Source organism: Crocuta crocuta, unplaced genomic scaffold, assembly GCF_008692635.1.
Source record: "Crocuta crocuta isolate KB4526 unplaced genomic scaffold, BGI_CrCroc_1.0 scaffold273, whole genome shotgun sequence".
NCBI lineage: Eukaryota > Metazoa > Chordata > Mammalia > Carnivora > Hyaenidae > Crocuta > Crocuta crocuta.
Window position 1 is genome coordinate 7007120 of NW_027529425.1, and position 7038 is coordinate 7014157.

Here is a 7038-nt window from a genome sequence, read left to right on the forward strand (position 1 = left end):
GAACAGGGTGGGCCAGGCGCAGGGACCACAGCGATGCAGGGGGAGGAGCCCAGGGAGGTGGGGAAAAGTCCCCTGCGGGTTCCAAGCAGAAAGCCAGTGACGTTCTGATTTCCGGGGTGGCTGGCAGGCTGTGGGTGGAGCAGGCAGAGGGGCCCCGGGGGAGCGGGTGGGGGAATGGATTGAGGGGACGTGTGGCAGGAGGGCTGGGCCGGCCTGCCTGCTCCTTTGCTCCCAGCTCTTCAGAGGGAGACAGGCTCCCAGAGCCAAGACTCAGGCCTCCGGCTCTCTGGGCCATGCCCCTCGCTGTCCAGGTCTGGAGCTGCCCCCGGGACAGGGAGGAGGCAGGGGGCTGGGGCTCCTGGTGGTCTCCACGCTGGCCAGGAGCCTGCATCTATGCATGGGGTCACTTCCCTGTCCCCTATTGGCCCAGACCCACCAGAATCCTGTCCTGCACCAGCCACCCCCACCCCGTAAGCACCTATGGGAACTGGCCACCCAGTCGCCATAGGAGACAAGGGCTTGGAGGACCCGACCCTCGGACAGCCTGCCTGTGGGGCTGGGCGCAGGGCCCTAGGGATGACGCGGCTGTTTTTCTCCTGAAACTTCTCTATTCTGGGCGCCGCTTAGAAGCAACCTGCCTCCCTGACCTCTACTTCCTCTGCTAGAGCCTAGAGCAAGTCACACACCCTGCACGCAACGTGGGGATGGGACGGGACAGGGACTCTGCGAGCTTGGCTGTTAGGTTTGGAAAGTAGCAAGGCCTGTGGCCACCAGATTGGTGCTGTTTGTCCCTGTGTTCAACTGCCACCTGTGTCCCTCTCGGGTCCTGCTGCAGGCCAGCACTTGTCTCCCCAGACAGGCAGGGAAGGGTGCCAGGGCCCAAGGCGTGGCCCACTGCCCTCGGGAGGCTGGAGTCCAGGTGGGAGTCGGGCACCCCAGGGCCCCAGACACTAGAGGTGCCTGCTACCCCTGCACAGCCCAACACCCACACCCGCCTGCTTGCACATCTGTGCACACACACCAGCTCTCACATGCGTGCACAGCCACAGCTGCCCCCCATAAGTGCACACACCAGCTCTCACACACTCTGCACACACACACCTGCCTGCTCACACACGTGCACACACACCAGCTCTCACACACTCAGTGCACACCCACACCTGACCACTCACATACGTGCGCACACCCACCAGGTCTCACATGCATGCACACCCACCAGCTCTTACACACTGAGTATACACACCCACACCTGCCTGCTCGCACATGTGCACACATGCCAGCTCTCACACATGTACACACCTACATCTGCACACACATGCGTGCACACATAGCACAGCTCTCACACAGTGCACACCCACACCTGCCTAGGCACACACAGCAGCTCTTGCACGCTCACACGTGCATACCCACACCCGCCCACTCACACACGTGTGCGCACACACCAGTTCTCACACATGCACACCCCCTGCAAACACACTCAGCACAGAGCTGCGGGCCTGTGGTCAGGCCTGTGGTGTCTGAGGGGCTCTGGCCCTGCTGGCATCTTGACTTGAACTGGCTGGACCCAGAAGCTTCACTTACAAGTGAAGGTGTTTCAGAGGCTGCCGCCCCTTCTGAGACCCAGCTCTGAGGCCCGTCCTTCCAGCGCCTGGCCCCGACGTCCGGTTACTGGGCTGGGGCGTGCACGGCAGGAAGAACAATCCTGGAGGTGCCGTCAGAGCCCCATGTGAGCAGGTGCCATGTCCCACCACGCTCTTGCTGTGGCTCTGCATGGAAGATGGCAGACCTACGGAAAAGTGGACCCGCGGCCCCGATCAGGTTGAGCAGCCATCAGCACTCTGCACGTTGCTGTGTCCACACTCACACGCACGTTTCCTGTTGCACTGAGCGAGATGTCGGGGTGTGTGTGAGTGCATGGGCACGTGGCCAAGCCAGTTTCCCTGTTGTGCCCAGCACACTTGGCGCCGATCCAGTGTCATCGTTGGGCTGTCTCCGCAGCCGTGGCTTGTCCGCTCAGGCGTCTGTGGGGCCAGGACTTCGGGGGCAGAACTGCTCACCTGTGGCTGGTGGCAGGGACCCCACATGGGGCACACAGAGCCCCGGGGCTCTCCTGTTGCATGGATGGAGAGACTGAGGCCACAGAGGGGCCTGGCCGAGCTCCATCCCCTGAGGGTCCGGCCTTTGCCTTCCAGATCCTGACTGGGCCTCCTACACCCTGGGGGTGTTCATCTGCCTGAGCTGCTCCGGAATCCACCGGAGCGTTCCCCAGGTCAGCAAGGTGAAGTCAGTCCGCCTGGACGCCTGGGAGGACGCCCAAGTGGAGGTACGGCCCCGAGAGGGGGTGGGGGCTGCGGTGGGTTGGGAGGAGCCTCTGTAGTCTGGCTGCCCCCCAATGGCCTTCGGCCTGGCCCCCTGGGTCACAGACACCCTGAAGGTCCCTTTACCCCCTGGTGTTCCAGGCTCCTGACTATGGCTAACACTGCCGTCCAGAGGAGCCGTGGGGTGGGGGTGGTGGGAAGGAGGGATGAGGTGGGATGGGGGAGGGAGGGAGAGGAGTGGGAGCAGAGGGCAGGGTGGTGGTGTGGGGAGCCCTGGGGGATGGGGGGGTTGGAGGATGGGGGAGGAGGGGGTGGGGGATGGAGGGAGAGGGGTGAGTGGGTGGATGGGGCAGGTGGGGGCAGGTGGGGGTGCGGGCGGGGCAGGGGGACAGACTTATGGGGTGAGAAGGGCCTTGTGTCCTGTGCTGTCTGCCCCCCCCACCCCAGTTCGCCCATTTGAGGCACACAGCTCAGCAGTTTTTGGTGTGTCCACAGTCAGGCCACTGTCACCAAAGTCACTCTGAGGACATTTCACGCCCTACAAGCGTGTCCCTCAGCATCTGGTCCAGGCCAAGTGATGCTCATTGGATCTGTGTCTCCACAGACGTGGCTGTTGTGGGCATTTTTGTGAAAGGGCGCAGGCAGCAGATGGCCTTGGCGTCACCTTCTCTCACTGAGTGCCACGTGGCCACGGCTCGCCTGCCTGGTGGCCCCTCTCAGGGCCTCGCCCCTTGCTACGGGAGGACGACATCCACTGTGTGGACTGACCTTGTTCTGTCTGCCCATCCGTCTGCCCATGAGCACCTGAGACACTGTGTTTTGGCAACGAGCCCTGTGCACACAGGGAGTGTGTGGCTGCGGGGACCCCCAGGCACCTGAGTAAGGCCCCCATCTTGCCCACTGATGCCGAGTCACCCTCTCGTGGAGAATCTGGATTCATGGAACCAGGTCCCTGGGCAGACACTGTGGCTCTGCCTCTCCCTGCCCCCTGTGACCGCCAGGCCACCACAGGACAGGTGGCAGCCCCTGGGGGCCTCCTCCCTGCACGTGGGAGTGGAAGTCAGGGTCCAGGGTCTTCCACGCATGCTGGCCCGTGGCCCTCGTCTGCCGCGTCCCTGTGGGGTCCTCGCTTGGTGTTTTTGTCTCCTGAGTGACGCTCAGCGTCACGCGAAGCAAGCACCCCCCACCCCCCCACCCCGGTGCCCTTGGCCCCTTTGCTGTCACCTTGTTAGCTCTTTCGCTTTCTGGTGAGCTTCTATATTTGGGAGGTGGCCCTGTGAGAAGCCTGACTTTGCTCTTGGCCCTTTTGCAGTGGAAACTTTTTTACTTTGGTGGAGTCAAATGTATCAGACTCCTGTGGTTTTAGGGTTTCTAGGGGCCTAGACGGGCACTCAGCCCCTGGGTGTGACTCACAAGGCGTTACCAAGGTGCAGTTTTCACAGCAGGCGACCGGCCCTAGTGAGGTGCGGATGCCCCCACTGTCACCTCAGGTTTTGGGCTGTGTAACCAGCTCACTACCTGATTTTGGAATATTTTCCTGAAATAAGCCCTGTGCCCCTCGGCAGCCCCTCCCCCTTCCCTCCATGACCACGACCCCAGCCCCCGCTGGAAGTAGGGAGATCTGCACTTTTGTCCTGTTGTCCTGATGCGTCTTCCCACCCCCATGGCCTGGTGACTTCCTTCTCCCACGGAGCACTCTGTGTTCAGGGTTCAGCCACGCGGCCGTGGGCATCAGCGCCACGTGCCCCTTTATCGTGGCCTGGTTCCTGCCTCGTGGACAGACCGCGTTTAGCTTACGCCCTCACCATCGGTGACACCAGGGCCATGTGACTTCTCAGCTCCTGTGGGAAGTGCTGCCCTGAGCAGCTGTGGGCAGAAGTCGCCTCCCTCCGGGATCGGCGTGGAATCGCTGTGTCTTACAAGCCCTCTGCTGGGCACCCGGGGCTCTTCTGGGGGTTCTGGAGCAGGTGCATGGGGCCCCTGGCAGTGCACTGTGGGGTGCAATACACCGTACTGCCTGCCTCTGATTCTAGATATCCTTGTGGGCACCAGCAGGTAGGCATCTCAAGGGCTTGTCCGTGCACGAGCTCCAGAGGGATGTCCCTTCATGTCCTTTACCGAGTGTGGGGCGCCGGGGGGCTCAGTCGGCTAAACGTCCAACTTCGGCTCAGGTCATGATCTCGAGGTTCACAGGTTTGATTGAGCCCTACGTCGGGCTCTCTGCTGACAGCTCGGAGCCTGGAGCTGCTTCAGATTCTGTGTCTCCCTCTCTCTCTCTGCCCCTCCCCTGCTCACGCTGTCTTTCTCTCTTTCAAAAATAAATACACATTTAAAAAAGTCCCTTACCAATTTTAAAAATGGATTAATTATCTTTTTATGTTTGAGCTGGGAGTTTTCATATAGAGTCCTTTATGTATTCTGGATACAAGGCCCTTATCAGAAATAGTATTTGTAAATAGTTTTTCTCATTCTGTGGGTTAGACTTTAACTTTCATTTTTAAATAAAAATTTTGAAATGCTAAAAGTACAGTTTATATTCTAAAAGGGGCGCCTGGGTGGCTCACTTGGTTGAGTGTTTCACTTCGGCTCGGGTCATGATCTCATGGTTTGTGAGTTCCAGCCCCGCGTCAGGCTCTGTGCTGAGAGCTCAGGGCCTGGAGCTGCTTCGGATTCTGTGTCTCCCTCTCTCCCTGCCCCTCCCCTGCTCACACTCTGTCTCTCTCAAAAGTAAGTAAACATTAAAAAAAAGAAATTTATATTCTTAAAGAGCTATATGTATATTTTTTATTACTGAGGTGAAAATCACATAATGTAAAACCCACCATTTTATTTTATTTTTTATTTAAGTTTATTTATTTATTTTGAGAGAGAGCATGAGCACAAATGGGAGAGGATCAGAGAGAGAGAGAGAGAAGTTTATTTACTTATTTTGAGAGAGTGCATGAGCACAAATGGGAGAGGAGCAGAGAGAGAGAGAGAGAGAGAGAGAGAGAGAGAATCCCAAGCAGACTCCACAGTGTCAGTGCAGAGTCCGACATGAGGCTTGAACTCACGAACCATGAGATCATAATTTGAGCTGAAATCAAGAGTCTGACACTTGACTGACTAAGCTGTCCCGGTGCCCCATAACCCACCATTTTAAAGCAAACAGTCTGGTGGCATCTGCCACGTTCATGTTGTCTCTTTCCAACTATTCCCGTCATATCCCAGGAGACCCGGTGCCCACTGGCCCCGCAGCCACCGGTCTGTGTCCCTCATCTGTGCGTCCGCATGTTCCGGACACTTTGTGCGAAGATGGCCACGCACTGTGGCCTTCATCACCTGGCTCCTGTCATTTAGCGAAATGCTTGCTGGCACCCTCTTGACGGTAGCATTCAGAGCACAGCTTTTAACTTTGAGGCCCACTGCTGTCTTTGGTTGTTCGTGTTTCTGGTGTAGCCTCTGGGAAACCATGTCTTCATGGGAGACTTCCTCCCATATTTTTCTAAAATTATTTTTAAAATTATACCATGGTTTTTATTGACTATTTTTCCTGTTTAATTTTGGAAATCGCATCATTAATTCAGTTGGAAGTTACTCCACTGAAAGGCCATGTCCACCCGTATGTTTTCTCCTGAGGTTTCCCTGTTTCCTGCCCCACTCGCTGATGCAAGATGGGCTTTGATTCATCCTGTTAAATCTATTTAATATCGGTATTAGATTCTACTGGGTCTATTTCTGGACCTTTTCTTGGTTTCATTGATTAGGCTTTCTGGTCAGCAACATGTTTTAATATCTGGTAGGAAGAGTCTTCTTACAGAATTTTCTAGAATATTTTGCTTGTTAATTGTGCTTTATTTTTTTGATTTTTTTTAAATGTTTATTTTTTGAGAGCAACAGAGAGCACAAGTGGGGGAGGGGCAGAGAGAGAGGGAGACACAGAATCCGAAGAAGCTCCAGGCTCTGAGCTGTCAGCACAGAGCCCGACGTGGGGCTAGAGCCCAAGAACCAAGAGATTGTGACCTGAGCTGAGTTGGATGCTTAACCGACTGAGCCACGCAGGTGCCTCTACCCTGCTTGTTAATTTTAAAATGAACTTTTGAATCATTGCCAGCTTTAAAAACTGCTATTCCTCGGTTTGTTTGTTTGTTTGTTTGTTTTTTTGACAACTTCCAAAACTGCATAGACTCATAGACGGACACGGCATCTTCCCACCCTCCCAAGCACGCATCTGTGCTCTTAGTCTTGTGCCATCCTTGGGGGCGGGACGGTTTTGCCCTGTGCAGACAGATTGTTTCTCGTGAGGCTCGTTCTTCACTAAGATTTCAGATGGCAAAGCAACTGATTTTGGACTTCCGGTTTGGTACCAGCCTTTTGCTCAAGTGTCTTACTGTTGGTGATGTTTTCCTGTTGACCCATTGAGCTGTCCTTGATCATGATCCGATGGTCCCCAAACCCAGTCATGACCCAACAGTCCATACTGTTAGAAGAATGGCTTTCTCTTGGGCGTTCAGGAAGGAGGCAGGATTGGAACAGAAGGAATTTCCTCTGCTCCCCTTGTCCCCAAGGCCACTGTGCCGTCAGACCCCGGCTGGCCCTTTCCCTACTCCCCACACCAGCTCTGGGGTATCATCTGATACCAGCACACCAAGCCCCCCACCACCACCTCAGGGCCTTTGTACCTGCTGTGCGCCCCTGCCTGACCTTCCTTTGAGGGGGGAGGCCCTCCCCACTGCCTCCC

General features: G+C 56.3%; 1 protein-coding gene across 1 annotated transcript in view; it reads left to right on the top strand.

Moving 5' to 3' along the window:
• The first annotated feature begins 241 nt into the window (after positions 1–241).
• ADAP1 (ArfGAP with dual PH domains 1) overlaps positions 242–7038 on the top strand; it is a 26721-nt gene continuing 19924 nt past the window's right edge. The window contains exons 1-2 of the mRNA XM_077758797.1: positions 242–311; positions 2193–2323. The gene's annotated coding sequence lies outside the window, so the exon portion shown is untranslated. The remainder of the gene's footprint in view (positions 312–2192; positions 2324–7038) is intronic.